Source organism: Oryctolagus cuniculus, chromosome 10 (genome assembly GCF_964237555.1).
Source record: "Oryctolagus cuniculus chromosome 10, mOryCun1.1, whole genome shotgun sequence".
In the NCBI taxonomy this organism is placed as follows: Eukaryota; Metazoa; Chordata; class Mammalia; order Lagomorpha; family Leporidae; genus Oryctolagus; species Oryctolagus cuniculus.
The window spans coordinates 9,793,992-9,816,748 of NC_091441.1; the positions used below are offsets into that span (position 1 = coordinate 9,793,992).

At 37.7% G+C, this 22,757-nt stretch overlaps 1 protein-coding gene across 15 annotated transcripts in view; it reads right to left on the minus strand.

Moving 5' to 3' along the window:
* Positions 1-22,757, minus strand: part of CCDC102B (coiled-coil domain containing 102B) — a 391,238-nt gene that overhangs the window by 103,529 nt on the left and 264,952 nt on the right. The gene's annotated exons all lie outside the window — the stretch shown is intronic.

Here is a 22,757-nt window from a genome sequence, read left to right on the forward strand (position 1 = left end):
AGTACTTGACAAGTGGAGGTGCAAAGAATGGTCTAATCTATGATGCATAGTGTAACACAGTGAAAATGGGATCTATTTTTACATCTATATCAAGAGTAATACTAGTATTGAAGAATCACAGATCCAAAAGTTAAAAAAAAAGGAAGACTAGAAAATAATAGAAGAAAAAAATATTTGTGTTTGATTTAATCACCAAATAGGTTTTCCTAAGTATGATCTCAAGTCATGAGTTCATAAAATGATGAATGTAATCACAATAAGTACACAATTCAAATATAATAGAATAAAACAAGTTATACACAGAAAATGTAGCCAGAGACAAGTCTGTTACTGTACAAAGAATCACATTAAGTCTTCATAAACTGTCTGGATATACAATTTAAAGGGGTAGAATTTATGGGAAAGAAAACAGACTACATATTTAACATGGGAAAATCACAACACTAAAAATAGGGGAGAAACTATCAATTCATGGAATATTTGCAGATGATATTTAACTTACAGTGGCTTGAATTCAGTGTCAGGAAACTGAACACTCTCATGCAATTTCATGTGCGTACATACATTTCATCACCACTGTTTATATTATCCTCTTTAAGCACACCACCAACTCTTCACTTTCTGTACATCATCCGTTTTCCCTCTTGAGTCCCCAGACTGAGAATACCAGAGAGTCTTGGAAACACAGAGCTTCATTTTTCAATGTTTTCTTAAGGACATATTTGTGAATTCAGAAAAGTGTTCATCTTTTAACTTTGAAAATGCAGTTCTTACTTTATAACAATCCTGTTGGATCTGACACAATCATCAAGGTAGAGAGTGAGAGTTTAGGATGGGGCAGGAGGGGTCAGGAAGGATGTGAGGGGGGACCATAAAAGGGCAACACCAGGGATCCCTGTTGTGAGGCAAATGTTCTTTTTGGTTGCTTGATTTCAACCTGCTGGCTGTGCTAATGCAGGAGAGTCTAGCATGAGGACACCACTGGGGACAGGTGATAAATAGTTCACAGATCTCTCTGTTATTTCCAACAGGTGAGCATGCATCAACAATGATCAAAAATGGAAAACCGAATTGAAACTATCAAGATACCACTTCTCAAGGCCTCTGACTGACAAAGGCTAAGTATAATAAAAATATTCTGCAGGTAAAATGTATAGAAAGATGGATTCATCCATGGGCAAACACTGAAATCAAGACCGTTCCTTCACATTCAAAATGCACATCAACTCTGACCCCATCATGTCGTTCTATTTGTAGGAATGTGTTCTATAGATACGCATATAATTGTGTAAAACAAGTGTGTAAGATATAATTACAACTATTATCTTCTTATTAATAGGGAAAAACTGGAAATAAGGGGATCTGTACAATGGTGTGGAGATATCCCCAAAATATTGTATTAGGCCAAGCAAATGCTACCGTAAAGTGGTAAATAATGATATTCTAAGAAACAGTAGGATGGTAGGGGTTTGGCACAATGTTTAAGACATGACTTGGGATGCTACCATCCCATACCAGAGTGCCTGGAATTGAAATCTATCCCCTGTTTTTGGCTTTCTGCTAATGTGCAGCTGGGAAGCAGCAGGTGATGACTCAAGAGATTGGATCCTCAACACCCACGTGGGATCCTGAATTGAGTTCTAGGCTCCTGGCTTTAGCAGGTTGCAGGCATTTGGGGAGCAAACCCCAGTAGGGAGCTCCCCCTATGTTTCCCCCTATGTTTCCATCCCTATGTATTTTTGCCTTTCAAATAAATAAATTCAATAAATTTTTAAATTTTTTTAAAAAAGAACAAAGCTGATACAAAGTCACTTTTGGTATGGCATAGTAACTGTCAGGTCCCTGTGAAGCCTACCACTCCCAGGAGACCAGGAAGAACGCCTGAGGGAGGGGAGGAGAGTGGGACTGCAGGGCGGGACCTCGTGGACAAATCTCTGACTTCCTTGCATAGGAAAATGCAAAGGCAGGCTCCTGTGTCTACCAGCCACTGTCCTGGCTCCCTCGCTTTCTAAAAACCTCTGACAACATGAGTGCAAAATAAGGAGACGGTGATGTCCTACAAATTCCACCCCTATAGTGATCAGAATTACAAAAACTGATGAGTAAACCTGAGTGATATGAACAGACTCGGACTGACAACAAGACCTGTGCACTCAGACCAGACAGGTTGGCCATGTCCACTTCAGTATCTACACAATCACACTGCAGGTAGTGGCAGCATCACAGTGCCTCACTGAATTACAACAAAAATCAACTCTAAAATTCAAACAGATTTCTCCTTTCTTCTCTTCAGAGTATGATTTTTAAATGTCAGGCTTTATGCCTTTATTTTTTAACAAGGAACCGTATCATAGGGAACACAATTCTATTATTTGGAATGACAGTAGCACATTTAAAGAAAGCATTTTCTTTTTTTTCCTCTTGTTTTATTTTGTTTAAGGAATACAACCTCATGCATTTAATATATACAAATTTGCGAACATGGTGATTCTATCCTCCTATCTCCCTCCCAGCCATACTCTGACCCTTCTTCCTCCTCCATCTTCCTTTCCCATTCTTACTTTTTACAAAGATCAATTTTCAGTAAATTTTATAAAGAAATCACTGCAAAATACTGTAAGGTTTAATCGGGGATTTATAACAAAATTGCAAGACGATGGTGTTTTGAGAATTATGTACTTAGTTACAACTACTTAAACAAGCCTTTGTGATCTAGCAAAATTATTTTTCAGAGAGTCAATGCTTTGTCATTAATCTTGTAAAATTTACCTAGGTTTTTTAAAAAAAGATTTAAGTAATCAAAAATCTTTCAGATGTACATATAGGAAAGGAATAAATGGGGTGAGAGGAAAGAAAGGAGGATGGGCAGAAGGGCACTGTTATTTGTCAGTGCAAATTCTACCAGAATTAAGTGTCTTGTTTATAAGCAGAGTCTTGACGTTCATTCTGTGCTGCCTGGTCATTTGCTCAGAGAAGGTCAACTTATTCTCAAGCCCAGGAGGTAGGTGGGCATTACTAAGTGAGCTGTGTCCACATGAGCAGCAAGAACAGCACTTGGGAATATTATCCAACACCTACTGAATCCGAATCTCAAGGGCTGGGTCCAGCAATCTGGGGTTTAAGAATCATTCCAACTATTGTTGATTAAGCATAAAGTTTGAGGCTCCTGATTTAAGCCAATTCTAGTGAGCTTACTTTTGCCAGTGACTACAAGTATTTTAAGAAGGTAGATGTACTGGGCCTGTGTTGTGGCACAGTAGGTTAAGCCACCACCTGTGATGGTGGCAATCATATCAGTGTGCTGATTGGAATCCCAGCTACTTGGCACCTGATACAGTTTCCTGCTAATGCACCAAGGAAGGAGCATATGATGACCCTGGGCTTGAGCCGCTGCCATTCATGAAGAAGACCTGGATGGAGTTCCTGGCTCCTGGCTTCAGTCTGGCCAAGTCCTGGATTTGAGAGCATTCGGGGAGTGAACCAACAGAAGGAAGATATCTCTCTCTCTCTCTCTCTCTCTCTCTCTCTCTCTCTCTCCATCTCTGCAACACTGACTTTTGAATAAATCAATAATTCTTTTAAAAATAAGGTAGATGTAACTAACTAAGTGATGAGATGTGAGAAATCTCAGTGAGGAAGAGGAGATATTTTAGAATCTTTAAATCACTTTTAAATATCAAGGAAGATTTATTCCCAGAGTTTCGATGCATATCTGGGCACAGGGGAATCCTGCTTACAACCAAGGTTTGCAGACCTGGCCTTACCTCAGCACACAAGAAGATGTGAGAAAGCACCTGCATACAATGCATGCAAAGCCAGATTCAGAGGCAAACATATTCTGATTATGTTCATTTTAATAAAAATGAAAATGAAATCTGATTTTCATTTTTAGAAGAAGAGGCACTGTTTCATTAATGCAAACATGTTTAATCAGTTTAAATTGAAAGGGATTCATGTTTGCCAAGCACCTACTAAAGGTTACTTCTTCACACACCTTTGCTCTAATTCACCTGCCAATTCTGTAATCCTGTGCTGAAGGTATTATCTTCTCTACTTAGTCTCTGAGTGACTATGCAAACTGCCTATGCACAGCCTAATTGTACACTATTCCTACACTTTCATTTCATCAAAACAGTATTACATGTCTGGCTTTAATCATATCAGAAATAGCCTTCCAGATTTCTCAAGTTCTTTGACATTTTAATACCTTAATTCAGAACATCATTATCCCTATGTTACTTCCTAGAGAAAGATGGATTTCTTCTTTAATTTTCAAAGCCATGGCCTTTGACACTATGCAGGCATTTCTTGCTGAATTTGTGATCAGAAAGGAAAAGTGATGGTACCCTTGCTTACTTCTATTTTCTCTTCCACGTAATAACAGTAAATGACCAAAGCACTTGGGATCACACACCAGAATCCCATGTATTTGATGCTATTGTCTAGAATACCTATATTCCCTTTAACTTGCTTATAGATGTATAATTGGAAGGCATTCAAAATGAATGTTCATTTGAAGAGTTAATGACTTGCATTTAAAGCAAGAATTAGCAGGATAGAAAATATCCATATGGGCTTTAGAGGAAATCCTATTCTAATATATTTTAATGTTTTTGTACACTTATGGTTTTGATGGAATTGTATTGATTTCTCAAAAAGATTGACTTCCTCTCTTAAAATTTTAATTGATGGGGACTGTATTGTAGGACAGCAGGTCAAGCCATCACCTACTAAGGCAGCATGCCACATGAGCACTGCTTTGAACTCAGCTGCTCCACTTTCAACCCAACTCTCTGCTAATATACCTGGGAAGGCAGCAGAAGGTGGCCCAACTACTTTGGGTCCTGCCAAAGATGTGGAAGACCCAGATGGTATCCAAGCTCCTGGTTTTGCCCTGGCCAAGCCTCGACCACTGTGGCCGTTTGTAGATGAACCAGCATATGGAAAATACATATCTCTGTCTCTCCCTGTAATCTGCCCTATAAATAAATAAATAATTTTTAAAGATGATTTAATTGAAATTATAATTGTATACATTTATGGGGTCCAGTGAGATAACTTGATACATTTATTACAATGTTTAATGATCACATCAGGGTAATTAGCATTTATGTGTATTGAGAAACTTCAAATTCCTCTCCTCTAGCTATTCTGAGATACATGAGTTGTTGAAAACTATAGTCAGCCTTCTGTGCTAGAGAAAACTAGAATTTATTTTTCCTACCAGACTGTAATTCAGTAGCTACTAACTCAGTGTCTAATGATGAGAAATATTTGGTATAAGGTCTTAAAATTTGTATGTGGCTTATGAACTCATGCATTAGCTTATGCTCTTATAAATGAGGATATTGATTTCTACCTAAAGCTAATTGTGCTTCTGATGCATCAAGTATTGGCTGCTTAAATGATTTTGTTTGTGGAAAGCTGACAAAACTAAAATACACTTTCATATAACTTAAAATCATCTAATGAGAGCCTGGTAAAATGAATCATATACATATTCACATGAAGGCAAAGCAAATGACATATAGGAACTAAAAGTATCATTATGTGTGTTATTCCAATATTTTAATTTCTTTAAAATCCATAGAAAATTAGAGGTTTCTGCATCTATCATTTCAAATGTGCATAAAAATGGTGCATTTACTTGTAGAAAACATGAAATTCAATACACAGTCTATGTCAAACTGTGTTTAAGAGGGAGAAGGACCCGAACAATTGGAAACAATTTGCTCAGAGTCCACTGGCAGTCTTACATGCCAGTTGATTTAACAATGCTGCAAGGGCTGGCACTGTGACGCCGCAGGTGAGGCCACTGGCTGAAGCACTGGCATCCCATGTGGGCACTGGTTTGCACGCCAGCTGCTCCACTTCTGATTCAGTTCCTTGCTCATGTGCCTGTGAAAGCCGTGGAAGATGGTCCAAGTGCCCGGGTCCTGCAGCCACGTGGGAGACCCAGATGAATTCCCTGATTCCCTTCCTCCATGCTGCTCTTTCAGAATCTGCTTCCCAAGTAAGATGTACTTCAGCATCCAGAGTCCCTGGCTGTCACTTTTGGGAATTGATTCCACAGAATGAAGCGTCATAGCAAAAAGGCCATGGGTGGAAAAGGAAGACAGAAACTTTACTGAGAAAGCAAGATAAAAACAGGGCATTAAGCTGCAATAGTGCACTCCTAAATGTACAAAAAATCTTCAAAAAGTTCATAGTAAATGCATATTATGGGGGCTGGCACTGTGGCATAGTAGGTTGTCTCCACCTGAGACATCAGCACCCATGTGGACACCAGTTCGAGTCCTGGTTGCTCTACTTCTGATCCAATTCCCTGCTAATGGCCTGGGAAGGCAGTGGAAAATAGCCCAAGTTCTTGGGCCCCTGAACCCACATGGGAGACCTGGAAGAAGCTTTTGGCTCCTGGCTTCAGATCTGCCCAGCTCTGGCCACTGTGGCCACTGGGGGAGTGAACCAGTGGATGGAGACCTCTCTGTCTCTCCTTCTATCTGTCTGTAACTCTACCTCTGAAATAAACAAATACATCTTTAAAAGCGCACATTATGGAGAAAGTGCATAGATTTCAAAAATTTTTCATGAAGATAATTTTTTCTTTTAATTCCATTTTCCATGAAGTTTTCGAAGTACCTGCTTTGCGTGTGTGGGGTGGGGGGGGGGAGGGAAGGAGGGAGAGAGAGTGAGTGAGAGAGAGAGAGAGAAAATAAGACTAAGTGGTGAAAAACATATGAGGTTTTTTGGAGATGAATTTTGAATACAGATTAGAAGAGTTTGCTAAATATCATGCTAAGGTTCTTGAGATTTAGGCCATAAGCAACTGAGTACCAAGTTTTTAGGAAAGAATAAAACTACACAAATCATGTTGCTTTTTTAAAGATTTATTTATTTATTTGAAAGGCAGAGTTACAATGAGGCAGAGGTAGAGAGAGAGAGAGAGAGGTCTTCCATCAGCTGGTTCACTCCCCAAATGGCCACAATGGCTGAAGCAGGGCCGGTCCAAATGCAGGAGCCAGGAGCTTTTTCTGGGTCTCCCATGGGGGTGTCAGAGCCTAAGCACTTGGACTATCCTCTGCAGTTTTGCCAGGCCATAGCAGAGAGCTGTATCGGAAGTGGAGCAGCTGGGACTCCACTGGCACCCATATCAAATGCTGGTACTGCAGATGGTGGTTTTACCCACTATGTCACAGCACTGGTCCCCAAACCATGCTTTTTAAGATATTTCCAATTGGTAGTGGGTGGAATGAAGTCTCATTTGAAACAGATTTCAAATAAAAACATGCAATAGTTTTCAAGGTAAAAAAATATGGAACAATGAACAGGGATAGAGAAATATAACAGTGGAAAATATTAGAGACTTTTCTAAGAAAAGTTTCACAAACAGGTAGTTAGCTCAGGGAAAGTAACAAATCAAAATTAAATTTTCTTCCTATAGGACTGGAAAGCTGTTATTTAAATCAGCCCAATGAAAACTAACATCATGTTGTTTGGAGGCTTTGGTTGACCATCCATGTAGACATTTCCATCAAGAGATACAAAATCTCATCTGAAAGGGAGTTTGTTTCTGGAAGCGTGTAGATTGAGACAATGCTTACATGTATGCTAAATTAGTACGAGGAGCTAAAGTATTAGAACCGCCTTCTATTTATGCAGTGCAATAGTTAGGTCAATAATTGGGCAAAAAATACTTGTCAAGTATACCTGCATGTCTTATCTAGCCAATATCCCCAATAACATTCAGCTTTTAACAAGATACAGAAAAAATTACTTTCAACTTGAAAGTTCCAGTTTCCTCAGCTGTAAAAATGGAGATCACAGCAATTGCCCAGACTTGGGACCTTTGCATGACACAATGTGTGTGAATCACTTTGGAACAGATTAACTAAACACAGCAGAAAACTGGTTAACTGGGGCAGATTGGTGGCTTTGCCTGCTCAATATATTAAAGCGATATCAAGACTAGGCATCAGCAGTGCAGAGCAGGTAGAACATCCGCACAAAACCCGTCAGGATGAGGCTCCTTTCCCGTTCTGCTCTGCCACCCCTAGACTCTGCACAGGATTTGCGGGTACGTATGCTGTCATGGTCATGGATTATCTGTCAAATGTTGCTGGGCAGGAGGTAAGGGGGGAAGGAATAGAGATAAAAATTATTTTCTCCCAGTGAGATTTTGTATTTGTGTTAATAAAACCTCAAAATAGCTTTTTTTTCATCTTTTTTCTTTCTAATTAACAGTAGGATCATGATATGGGGGGAAGTAATAAAGAGAAAGTCATTGCAAATAATTTTGAACAGGGTACATAGAAATATCCAAACCTGGATAAATATTAAATAAACTGAGGAGAAAAAGGTAGAGAAAGATTATTATTGAACACACAGATTAGGAGGAAAAGAAATCACAAAGAAATGAAATAACAGTTGAAGTGTAGTATGCCATCATAAGAAATTTTATTAAAGTATACCTTTAGTTGCTGAGGAAAACTCAAAAGCTAATGTAAAATTCTAAACCCAGCTAGTTTATGAGAAGGAAAATCATTTTAGCATTATGCAGAGTCAAGATTCTTCAGCATATATTTTTAAAAGATTTATTTATTTCAAAGTCGCAATGACAGAGAGGGAGAGAAAGAGAGAGATCTGGTTCATTCCCCAGATAGTCACAAGAGCCAGGGCTGGGCTAGATCAGAGGCAAGAGCAGGAACTACATCCAGATCTCTCACACGGGTGGCAGGGGCTCGAGTCCTGAGGTCATTCCTGCTGCCCTTCCAGGCATATTAGAAGGAAGCTGGATAGGGAGAGAGCAGCTGGGACTCGGATGTGGGATGCTGGTGTCACACGTGGTGGCTTAACCTGCTGTGCCACAATCCTACTCCTTAAGCATATTTCTGATGGAAGAAGTCTGCCAGAAGATACTTTGGGAATTCATCTTTCCATGGTTCTTCCATTTCATCAAATCCGTTCCTGACTCTCCTGACTCAGAGCATGTAGACACAGCTTTTCTTCTGCCTATAATGAGTTTTCACAGCTCTACACTCAGGTAATCTTAATTATCATTAAGGTCTTAGTTTAAATATGATTGCTTCTGAGATTTTTTTTTGATTACTCAAGTGTGAATATTATTCATCACATTATTCTTCATTATCTTGCATATGACCTGTTCATTTCCTTCTTAGCCTCACATGGAACTTATGTCTATTTGTGCCCCTATTCAAGACTCCTTTCTTCTAAAAAGTAGTCAATACATATTTATTGCATATGTACATGTATGAAAGAAACTATTTAGTGTCGACTATAAATGTGAAAATTAACCTAATTGATTCTTGAGTCAAAAGAAATTTGAAATAATAATGAAAATGCTATAAAACCTAGAGACACAAAGCTGTTACTAGCAGAAATGACAAGATCTCAGGTAAACTATATACACATATCAAAAGTATTCAACCCAAGTTGTTAAAGTGTACCAACCTTATTTGAGGATAATAGGAGGAGTGAATTACATTAAGGGTAAAAAATTTATTAAAACAAGTACAGAAATATTAAGATAATCGAAAATGAATCTTGATGTGAATGGAAGGGGAGAGGGAGTGGGAAAGGGGAGGGTTGTGGGTGGGAGGGACGGTATGGGGGGGGAAGCCATTGTAACACATGAGTCGTACTTTGGAAATTTATATTCATTAAATAAAAGATTAAAAAAAATAAAACAAGTACAGAAATATTATTGGTGAAGTCTGTATATTCCAAAACATGTAGAATGTTATAAAATAGAAATAATGTTTTGATCAGCCCTTGTCCTGACTGTTGAGAAACAACTTATTATTATATTCCTTTTTTTTGTTTGTTTGTTTGTTTTTTTTTTTTAAACTTTTATTTAATGCATATAAATTTCCAAAGTACGACTTATGGATTACAATGGCTTTCCCCCCATACCGTCCTTCCCACCCACAACCCTCCCCTTTCCCACTCCCTCTCCCCTTCCATTCACATCAAGATTCATTTTCGATTATCTTAATATACAGAAGATCAGCTTAGTATACATTAAGTATGGATTTCAACAGTTTGCTCCCACACAGAAACATAAAGTGAAAAATAATAGATGATTTTTTTAAATGATGATGAAATCAGAGCAGACCTATTGTCATGTTTAATCCCAGTGAGAGTCAAGTTGGGAATTGATAATTTCTTTCTTTCTTTCTTTTTTTTTTTTTTTTTTTTTTTTTTTTACAGAGGATCAGTTTAGTATGCATTAAGTAAGGATTTCAACAGTTTGCACCCCCATAGAAACACAAAGTGAAATATATTGTTTGAGTACTCGTTATAGCATTAAATCCCAATGCACAGCACATTAAGGATAGAGATCCTACATGAGGAGTAAGTGCACAGTGACTCCTGTTGCTGACTTTACCAATTGACACTCCTGTCTATGGCATCAGCAATCCCCCTATGCTCCAGTCATGAGTTTCCAAGGCTATGGAAGCCCTCTGAGTTCTCCGACTCTTATCTGTTTAGACAAGGTCATAGTCAAAGTGGAGGTTCTCTCCTCCCTTCAGAGAAAGGTACCTCCTTCTTTGATGGTATTTTTTTTTTGTTCTACTTAATACCGTTGGTTGAACTCTTTAATTAACACACAATTATTCTTAGTTGTTTAAATTTAACTGAAAAATGATCCCTGTTAAATATAACAGTGGGAATAAGAGAGGGAAGAGATGAATAGTTCAGCACATGCTCACTCGGACATTCCCCTAATGGTAGAGCTAGAAATGTGCCAGGGGATTCCAATTCAATCCCATCAATGTGGCATGTACCAATGTCATGTCACTAGTCCAAGTGATCAATTTCAGTTCATAATTGACCAAAAAGATAGGATTAAGTGTCAAAGGGATTACATAAATAAGATCAGTGTCTACAAATAATAATTGATAGAACTAAAAAGGAGAGAATGATCCTACATGGGAAACAGGATACACAGCAGACTCAGAATGGCAAATGCCCTAAACAGCACTCTGGCCTCAGAATCAGCCCTTAAGGCATTCGAATCTGGCTAAAAAGCCCATGAGAGTTTCACAGGTATGGAAAGCCAAGACACTGTGGCAAAAATAAAAAAAAAATGACCTAAATGAAAGATCTCTGTGAATGAGATCCCAGCGGAAAGAACGGGCCATCAAAGAAGGAGGTACCTTTCTCTGAAGGGAGGAGAGAACTTCCACTTTGACCATGGCCTTGTCTAAATAAGATCAGAGTTTGCGAACTCAAGAGGCTTCCATAGCCTTGGCAGCTCATGACAAAAGCCTCAGGTGATTACAGATGTCATAAATAAGAGTGTCAATTGTTAAATCAAAAACGGGAGTCACTGTGCACCTGCTCCACATGTAGGACCTCTGTTCTTAAAGTGTTGTACTATGAGAATTAACGGTAAAACTACTACCCAAACAGTATTCTATACTTTGTGTGTCTTTGTGGGTGCAGTCTGTTGAAATATTTACTTAGTACATACTAAGTTGATCTTCTGTATATAAAGATAATTGAAAATGAATCATGATGAAGAATGGGATGGGAGAAGGAGTGAGAGATGGGATGGTTGCAGGTGGGAGGGAGGTTATGGGGAGAAAAGCTGCTATAATTCAAAAGTTATACTTTGGAAATTTATATTTATTAAATAAAAGTTAAAAAAATGAGCTGCTTAAAGAAGACCACCTCGGCAATATAAAAAATATTTGGCTGAATTAATATTGCTACGAGATTGATAAACCAGGGGACTTTCTGCCTAAAATCTATGCATTTAGGTCAGTCATTATGAATCAAGTCAACTGTAGGAATAAAGAAGGAAGTGACCAGTGTTTTCTCTCCATCTGGCAAATCAATATCCTAAAGGAACTTCCATTCTTTCTACCCATTATCTTTGTGCCTGAAACTGAAGGCAGATGATGGATCTGCACATTAAAAGACATTCCAGAGTCACTGCATGGAAAAGAAACACCCAGGAGAGGTCCTTGGCTGATATGGACCAATAAATGTACAAAAAATATAATCCCATTGTGTTTGCTGCAGAGCTATGGAGTCTGTTGATCATAGCAGTGAGAATACCCTTATTTGCTTTAGTATCATCTTAGGTTAGCAAGTTAGTATGTTCCATCATTTTGACACACTTAAGAACAACATTTAGATTGACTGATTAATTTATTACGAGTTACCAATTCTTTGTTTTTGCATTAATCATTTTCAAATTGACAGTATTCTACAGAAAACAAAACAGTTTTTCTCTAACTTTAAAGTCTCCTCTTATCCTAAGTATATATGCGACTAGAATGCCGGAAGTATTCAACAAATAATAACAATAAGTGAATATATGAGTTAATGAATATACTTACAACCTTTCTTGTTGATTGCTTAAGAAAGTGATAAAATGTGTTCCTGGTTCTAGACACTATGCTGTAGGTTTTACAGTGCATGGGTAAAAGGGGTTTCTACAGAAGGAGACAGGGCAGCAAGGAACCAGAAATTTTAAAGTGAATTAAAGAGTGGGTACATGGTGTATTACAGTGAAATGAAAAACATCATTTTATCCTCATCAAACAATTTTTATGATGATCTCTTCTCAAATGTAATATTTTCTAAAACACTGATTATTGTTAGGTTTTTAAACTAAACTCACTCAACTTTTAACTCTCCCATCCATTCTCAACTTTTCCTTATTGTAGAATTTATCTACAAAGACATATTGAAATCTATGACTGTCAAAGTAATACTTCCAGTATTTAAAAATGCAAATAACATGTTTTTTTCTTTTGGATAAATATGCGGATGTGGGAATGTTGGAGCCTATGTTAGATCTATTTCAAATTTTTTAATGAATCTCCATACTGGCTGTACTAATTTACATTTCCACCAGCATTGTATCAGAGTTCCCCTTTTTCCACATCCTTACATACTTAACAGCTTTTAAAATATTCACTGGGTAAAAAACTGAAAGAGGATTTTTAAAATAAATAAATTGTATAAACTTTGTCCTTCATGTATATACGATTTAAATGACCACAAGTTATAAAATTGCTAATCAATTACAAAACTATAATGTTACTCATTTATTGTAGATTGTCAGCAGTTCTGTTTTTCCCTTAATGTTGGAGTTATTTGATAAGAGCTAAGGCACTCTTGGCGACAATTTTTTTTACATAGACATCTGAGAAATACATTCTTACATGTTCTTTTTTCTTAATGGACAAATTTTCATTAGAAAGTGAAAGGCCAGAAGAATTGAATCCAAGATGACATGAAGTTGGCATATTGGATGGAAGAGGGATTACGAACATATGAGAGAGATCATTTATCTTCACTTTTATAAATTACATATATTTTTAAATTTAATATTTTTAAAAAACTGCCATCTTCATTTAATATGTAGATACTATACACACATATACGTAGAATTTTGTTTGAAAATAGAGATACTAATATCATACAACAAGGATTGATAACAATGATCATAAAGTGAGGAAAGAAGGGAATATTATTATGTAGATCATATAATTCAATGAATATACTATTTACAACTATTTATATTCCAAATGATGTGACATCTAAACATTTTTTCACATCTATTACCAACTTATCTTTGAAAAATATGCTAAAATCATTCCCTAAAGAAAGCCTCTTCAAAAAATGTTGAGGAAAATTAGATCTCCACATGCAGAAGTTTGAAACAAAACCCTTACCCTACAACCTATACAAAAATAATTTTAAATGCTAAACAAGAATAGTGTCTGCAAATACTAGCTGATACAATAAAAAAGGGAGAGAACGATCCAACATGGGAAGTGAGATACACAGCAGACCCATAGAATGGCAGATGTCCTAAACAGCACTCTGTTGTCAGAATCAGCCCTTAAGGCATGCGGCTGTGGCTGAAAAGCCCATGAGAGTATTTCAGGCATGGAAAGCCAAGACACTCTGGCAAAAAAAAAAAAAAAAAACACCTAAATGAAAGATCTCCGCGAGTGAGATCCCAGTGGAAAGAACGGGTCATCAAAGAAGGAGGTACCTTTCTCTGAAGGGAGGAGAGAACTTCCACTTTGACCATGGCCTTGTCTAAATATGAGCAGAGTCAGTGAACTCAGGGGGCTTCCATAGCCTTGGCAGCTCATGACAATAGCCTAGGGTGATTACTGAGGCCATAAACAAGAGTGTCAATTTGTTAAGTCAACAACAGGAGTCACTGTGCACTTACTCCTCATGTAGGATCTCTGTCCTTAGTGTGCTGTACATTGTGATTTAATGCTATAACTAGTACTCAAACAGTATTTTTCACTTTATGTTTCTGTGTGGGAGCAAACTGTTGAAATCTTTACTTAATGTATGATAAACTGATCTTCTGTATATAAAGAGAATCAAAAATGAATCTTGATGTGAATGGAAGGGGAGAGGGAGTGGGAAAGGGGAGGGTTGTGGGTGGGAGGGATGTTATGGGGGGGAAGCCATTTTAATCCATAAGCTGTACTTTGGAAATTTATATTCATTGAATAAAAGTTAAAAAAAAAGAAACATACCAGGGGATTTGAATTCAATCCCATCAAGGTGGCATGTACCAATGCCATCTCACTAGTCCCAGTGATCAATTTCTGTTCACAATTGATCATAATGATAGGACTAAGAACCAAAGGGATCACATAAACAAGAATAGTGTCTGCAAATACTAGCTGATAGAATAATTTTTGTTTTTAATGGTGAGATGGGAATATAGAAAGTCAAGGAAAATGTTGATCAAGACAGTAAAGTATGCAGTATTTGTAAAAGGTAAAATAATTTCATCTCAAATAGGTAATGGCAAAATTATGAAAACTATGAATTAAGGCCGGCGCCGTGGCTCACTAGGCTAATCCTCCACCTAGCGGCGCCGGCACACCGGGTTCTAGTCCCGGTTGGGGCGCCGGATTCTGTCCCGGTTGCCCCCTTCCAGGCCAGCTCTCTGCTGTGGCCCGGGAGTGCAGTGGAGGATGGCCCAGGTGCTTGGGCCCTGCACCCCATGGGAGACCAGGAAAAGCACCTGGCTCCTGGCTCCTGCCATCGGATCAGCACGGTGCGCCGGCCGCAGCGCGCCGGCCGCGGCGGCCATTGGAGGGTGAACCAACGGCAAAGGAAGACCTTTCTCTCTGTCTCTCTCTCTCACTGTCCACTCTGCCTGTCAAAAAAAAAAAAAAAAAAAAAAAAAAAAAAAAAAAAAAAACTATGAAGAAAAAGTTATAAGAAGGTTGAGTCAGTTAATATATTTTAGTTTTCAAAAAATACAGTGAAACAAACACAAAGCCAAACTACTCTAGGCAATAAGTCTAAGGGCAGAGTTAACTTCATGGTTGGTTAATTTGAGTTCAAGAACCTCATCAAAGACTGAGTTCATAGTTCTGTGTTGAGAAGTTTGTTATCTTGCGTTATTTTTCACAAAGGCTGTGGTGCTTCTCCTGAAGAGGGTGTTCTCACACACTTTCCTTTCCCGTGGGTCTCAGGTATGGCCACTTGACTCTCTTTGGCCATGAAATTCAGTGGGAGGAACGCTGGTCATCTACAGCAGTTGAAGGCATGTTCATCAGGCCTTATTTTTTCTGCCTCTAAAACTGTGTTTAAATGGAGCCTTATAATCCGTGGCTTCTGTCACTGCCTCATTGGACTAGTTGTAGGGTAAGCAAGAAATAAATTTATTCTTGGAAGTCACTGTGATTTTCAGGTTTATTGTTACTGTAGCAAAAACCAGTGTGGTTAAAGTGATAAACTTTTTCATAAGTGGGTTTTTCTTTAGCTATAAAATTGCCTGTATTTATAACAATATCCAAGGAAGATGTTCCTTAAATCATATGTTCTTTGAAATGAGAAAAAATATATCTAGTAACTCCCTACAATTTCACTTCATATCTAAATGGTTAAACGTTTGTCCTATGATTTGTCCTATTATAAACCCACCACTGATCCAGAAAATAAGCCTATGTGGCTGGATTACACTCAGAAAGTCTAATAAGTCTGGAACTAGGATGGACTCAATAAGGAAGTACAGGGAAGCATAGTATAGCAAAACAAAACAAAACAAAAAAAAAACAAAACATAAATAACTAGGGTGCCTTCAAGAAAGGAAAAGAGGATGGATGTTGATAAACTAAGACTATCTGCAATCCAAGACAAAACTTCTCTTCCCCTGCTCCATATCCCCATTTCTATCATTCTTTCAACACAAGGAGGAATGATGGAAAGGGTGCCTTTCCAAGTAGAAGTAGCAGCAAATTAAAAGGCAAGGTGTGAGGCAGAACATGGAGCACTGTGGAGGTGCATTAACTGTAGTGAATGCTAGCATCTGTCTTTTTGGTACACATGATTATGAACTTATGTAACAGATATATGGATAAAGAGGGTTAACCAATCTCCAAATACAAGCCACATGTACTCATATGAATATACATGTATTATATAACCAGATATTTTTAAAGATTTACTTATCTGAAAAGTGGAGTTACATAAACACACACACACACACACACACACACACACACAAAGAGAGGGATACAGAGAGAGACACAAAGAGAGACAGATTCCATCCATTGGTTCACTCCCCAAATGACCACAATGGCAGGGGCTGGCTCAAGCCTAAGCCTGAACCCCAAACCTCCATCTGGGTTGCCCACATAGGTGAAGAGGCCCAAGTACTTGGGCCATCTTCCAGTGCTTATACAGTAACATGAGCAAGGAGCTGGATTGAAAGAGGAGAAGCTGGGGCTTGAACCAGCTCCATTTGAACTGCACCACAAAACTGCCCCCCTCACCAGATGTTTCTAAATGACAACCTTCAGTATAAAATAGACAAAAAATTATTATAGAGATGTAGCAGATCACTATATATAGAAATATGTATTGTACTTCAGTATAAATAATCATTCACAAGTTTAAAATTTAAATTTTCAAATTTGACATCACAGGTTTTTGGACTATAGAAATAGAGTGATAAATAAGATAATACAGTAAAATAATAGTCATCTCTTAAATATTAATGTAATAACATCTTGACTTAATTATAATCTTATCTGAAAAAATGAGACAATTATCTGTCATATCTATGAGATTCCGATTTTACAAACTGAAATGACAGAACAAATGGGAAAATTATTGATAGTATTTCTGACTAGTTTATTAGGAGCAATGTGCCTATGTATGTGTGTTTGACATTACTTCCTGAGAATAAGGCATTGATCTAGACGTATACTAATTATGCTGTATCATGAATACACTACTTGATAAAATACCTATACCTAAATAGGCTATGCTAGCCTATGATGAACGTAGCTTTATTATCACAATACTCACTCATCATTTCACTCCAGGAGAAATTGAGACATCCATTATTATAAAGATATTTTTCCTGTAATATCAAACGTAGAAGTAGATACACTTGATAATAACAACTACCTCAAAGAGCTGTTGTGCATACTAAATGCATAATATTTTAAATGCTTGATCTTTGTATCCAACAAATAACAAACAATGCTTTCTACAAATATAACTGTTGTTTTACAGATAGCTAATTATCATTGCTATACCACAAGCATAAACTATGCTTACTATGTTCTGATCAGTGGGCGCACATACCTCTTTGGAGGGACTCAGAAACATACTTGAAGGTCGGGCATTTGGCGTAGCAGCTATGACACTTCTCGGGCTGCCTACATTCCAGATCAGAGTGCCTGGGTTCAAGCACTGGCTACAGTGCATCTGTTTTCAACTTCCTGCTAATGCACACTCTGGGAAATAGCAGGTGACAACCCAAGGAATTGGGTACCTGCCACTCATGTGTGAGACTGGACTGAGTTTCCAGCTGACTATTCATATGGCCCAGTCTCTGCTGTTTAGAGCATTTCGGGAGTGAATCCATTTGGGGAATGAACCAGCAGAAGTGGGCTCTTTCTGTCTCTGTTTTTGTCCACATATCTTTTTATCTATGCCTCTGATAAAAAACAAGAATGGAAGAAAGACAAAAAAAAAATTGATTTAACAGATATTTAATATGCATTAATTCACTGGTGAGTAAATGGAATTTTGTTCCATGCATTTGTTTTTTACAGTTCCCAGAAAGCTTGAACTAAAAGAAGAAAGAAACAAATGTTCATTTTTACCATTGTAACATAAATTTACCTGCTAAAATCACAAAAAAAGCACATTTGAGTTTATACATGATTCTGACATACTGCTAGGTGCTAGTGGTGTGAACCTGTCACTGGTTCTGCCATCATGGACAGAGCTGTTGATATGGGCAACTAAGTACGCAAGAGAGGCAGAGATCCAAGACTGCAACAGTACATGTAATAGGGGCACGTTAGAAAGCAGCAACATAACGCAAACATGAAAGACTTGAGAAGCCCTAGATATTCATAAATTATAAATCTTACCCTAGAACTATGCGTCTTAAACCAAACAGAAACCTCATTTGATTACGTGCCCCAGTTAACTTATAATTCATATATCTGCTACCCTTCAAAACTAAACTTTTAAAAGTAATTTTCTGAAGTTTCTTTATCCACTTTTCCTCCTCCCATAATTTCCTTCCCTTTCCCTTACAGCTTCTTCACATGATCCTAACAAAGCTGCTCTTGCCATAGGCACTACCAGATTCAGCACAGACCACCACCTCACTGCCAACCTGAACTTACAACGCTGCTCTGTATGTAAGGACTAAATTGAACACTGAGCGCCGCATTTGTATATCCAGCTACCTACTTGATACCTTCATTTGCATGTCTAATAGATATTTAAAATGTAGCAATAATTATTAAAATGATAATTCCGGTGATACAGGAAACTTAACCAATACCATTTGGTGAAAAATACCTAGAAATGCCATTATAATCTGAAAAAGTAAGGAATAAGACTGGGGCCAACATTGTGACATAGCAGGTAAAGCTGCTGCCTGCAACACTGGCATCCCACATGGAAACTATTTCAAGTTGCAATTATTCCACTTCCAACCCTTCTCCCTGCTAATATGTCTGGGAAAGCAGTGAAAGACAACCAAGTGCTTGGGCTCCTGCACCCACACGGGAGACCTGGAGGAAGCCCTTGGCTCCAGCTTTGGTCTGGCCAAGCCCTGGCTATTGTAGCCATTTAGGGAGTGAGCCAGCAGATAAAAAATAAACTGACTCTCTAGCGCGTGCCCCTCTTTCTGTTAACTCTGCCTTTTAAATAAATAAAATAAATATTTTTTTAAAAAAGGAATAGCATCAAGATAAAAGAGCCAACAATCAGTGATTGGTTTTTAAGGGGTTTTTTGATTCATTTATTTACTTGGCAGATAGAGCGCCAGAGAGAGAGAGCGAATGACAGAACTCACACAAGAGAGCAAGAGAGAATCTTAAATCTGGGCTTCACTCCAGAAATGCCCACGGCAGGTAGGGCACAGTCAGACCAAAGACAGGAGCCTGGAGCTCCATTCAGGTCTCCCAAATAGGTGACATGGGCCCGAGTACTTGGACTATCTTATGCTTTCTCAAGTATCATGCCAGGGACTTGGATTGGAAGTGTAGTAGTAGGTACTAGAACTGGCACTCCTATATAAGCTGCTGGCATGCCCAGCATAGGCTTAACCTGCTGTGCTACAATGTTGGTCTCCATTTTAAAATGGCTGATTATACATATTTATGGGGTACAGTGAGGTAAGATTATATATATATATATGACATATATAAGGTTAATGTGATATTTCAATAAATGTAATCAATCTGGTCAAATCATGGTAGTTAATGTTTTTCTTTTCTTAATAGGTTTGATAGTCCAAGCTGCTCTCTTCTATTATTCATTCATAAAATACATAGCAGGTTATCATGAAACAGTCACCACATTGAACCGTGAGCACTAGAATATATTCTGTTTTTGTATCCATTGTCTAATTCCTTCTATTCCGCCTTTATCCGACCCTTCCCAGGCTCTAGTAATTACTATACTCAGTTCAGATCAACTATTTTTAAAGCTTCCACATGTGAAACAGAACATGACATATTTTCCTATTTCTAAATTATTTCAGTTAATATATTTCCTGGTTCCATCTATTTTGCTGCAAATAATAATATATCATTGTTTTAAGCCTGACTAATGTTCCATTGAGTGTTATCCATTCATTCACTGATCATTTAGATTGATGCTGCATCTGAAACAGTATGAATAATAAAGCAATAAATAATAAAGTACAGGTATCTCTTTCTTATGCTGATTTCATTTCCTTTGCATAAATACCCAGTAGTGAGACTGTTGTATGATTGTTCCATTTTAATTTTTTTGAAGAAACTCCACATTATTGTTCACTAATTTGCATCCCCCCAACATTGTATAAGAGTCCCTTTTTCTCCATATCCTCAGTAGCATTTGTTATTTTTTGTAAGTTTGATAGTACTCATTCTAACCGGCATGTAATGTTATTACATTATAATTTTGATTTGTATTTCCCTGAGGGATAATTTTTCCCATAATGGTGACCATCTGAGCATCATCTGAAAATCAGCCAGTGATATCATTTTCCAATTTTTGAAATTATTTTTGTTGCTGTAACGAGGCTTTTGAGGTACTTGTATATTCTGACATAAATCCTTTGCCAGATGAATAGTTTACAATTTTTTTTTGCTATTTTGCTATTCAATAGATTATTTTTTCACCCTGTTGACTGTTTTCTTTAGTTTGATATAATCCCATTTGTCTAGCTTTTTCTCTTGTTGCCTGTGCTTTTGGAGGATTAGTTTTTTTTTTCTTTAAAGATTTATTTATTTGAAAGTCAGAGTTACACAGAGAGAGAGGAGAGGCAGAGAGAGAGGGAGGTCTTCCATCTGCTGGTTCACTCCCCAGTTGTCTGCAATGGAGGGAGCTGCACCAATCCAAAGCCAGGAGTCAGGAGCTTCTCCTGGGTCTCTCACATGGGTGCAGGGGCCCAAGGACTTGGGCAGGAGGCTTAGGTATTAATTCTTATGTTGGTGAAGACATTGTGATATTAAGCCCAAGTAAAAAAAATACAAGCTTTTTTCTGCCCACATCAGAATATAAAACAAGCTATTGTATTCCAAAAATGCTATAAAAACCATCCTATTAAAAGACAGAAGGACTATAAATTATAACAAATTATGGTAAACTGTGAGCATGAAAAAGGATTTGAAAAAGAGCCAAGTAGAACATCTTGGAAATCTAAATAAAATTCTAAAAGTAAAAATGCAATGGATGAATGCAATTGAAGTTTGGATACTATTGAAGAGAAATTAACTACCAATAGATGAGAATTAAATGATACAGAGCTCAACAAAGAATAATGATGAAAATATAAACACATAAAATGGTTAACAGACAGAGCTTGAGATCCACTTCTATATTCAATTGTCTGTTCAATATCTATACCACAGTAACATTTCAGTCTCACAACAGCTAGCCCTAAAGCAACAGTTATGAGTTTTACCCTTGTTACTTTGACTGCAACAAGGAGGGGTCACCTGAAAGTGAGGAGTGATTGGGAAATTCACTACACCTATGGTCCTAGGAAGATGAAAATTTATGATTAATAAGTACCTGGTAAGTCTCAGCCAAAAAAAAATAGTAACTGTAAAGACGTTTTGAATGAAATATTGATAAATCTGATCTACTATAAAATACATATATGGGTACAGGGATATATTCCCTTGCCCCTCAAATGAAAAAGGAATACACTTTTTCTTTAAGTTTAAAATGAGTATTTAAGAAGTTGACCATATACATGCTCACAAAACAAGTCTCAACAAATTCTAAAAAATTATATTTCAAAGACTCAAAGAACAATGGATGACATTTCATAGTAACAAAGCAATTAAACTAGAATATAATTTTAAAAAGTAGTTTAAAATTATTTGGAAATTTATATCAGTTAAAGGACATAAAATAAAAATCCCACATGTATAGTATACAGGATTCACCAAAAACAATCTTTAGAGTCCAATCTGTAGCCATATTTTAAAATTGATTTAAGATAGAGAGAGAGATGGCCTGCACCACGGCTCAATAGGCTAATCCTCCACCTGTGGCGCCGGCACACCGGGTTCTAGCCCCGGTCAGGGCACTAGATTCTGTCCCAGTTGCTCCTTTTCCAGTCCAGCTCTCTGCTGTGGCCCGGGAGTGCAGTGGAGGATGGCCCAAGTGCTTGGGCCCTGCACCCGCATGGGATACCAGGAGAAGCACCTGGCTCCTGCCTTCGGATCAGCGCGGTGCGCAGCATGCTGGCCTCACTGGCCATTGGGGGGTGAACCAAAGTCAGCAGGAACTGACTGACTGAGCCAACACTGCTTTCTCACAGGTCCACGTGAACAGGAATCTGCAATCCAGAGCCAGAGCAGGGACTCAAACTCACATTCTGATAAGGGATGGGGCAGTCTTAGTCACTAGGCATAATGCCTATCCCAACACCGGATACATTTATGAAACATAAAGACTGAAAAGAAAGATGAATTAAACTATATGTCATGACATTTGAAGTAGTGAAACAGGCTAGATTGAAAATGAACAAAAAATGAAATATATTTATAGTAATAAAAAAGCAACAGAAAAATAGTCTTAAATTTGGTAAAACACTAACAAGGTTAATCACAAAAAAGAACGTAAGAAAAAGTAAATAATGTGACTGATTGATCCAGGTAGATGTTTATAAAAAGATTTGAGGATTCTATGAAGTATGTTGTGTGACCATGTCTGCATGTATAAACCTAAAATTAGAAAATATTTTGGAAAAGTAC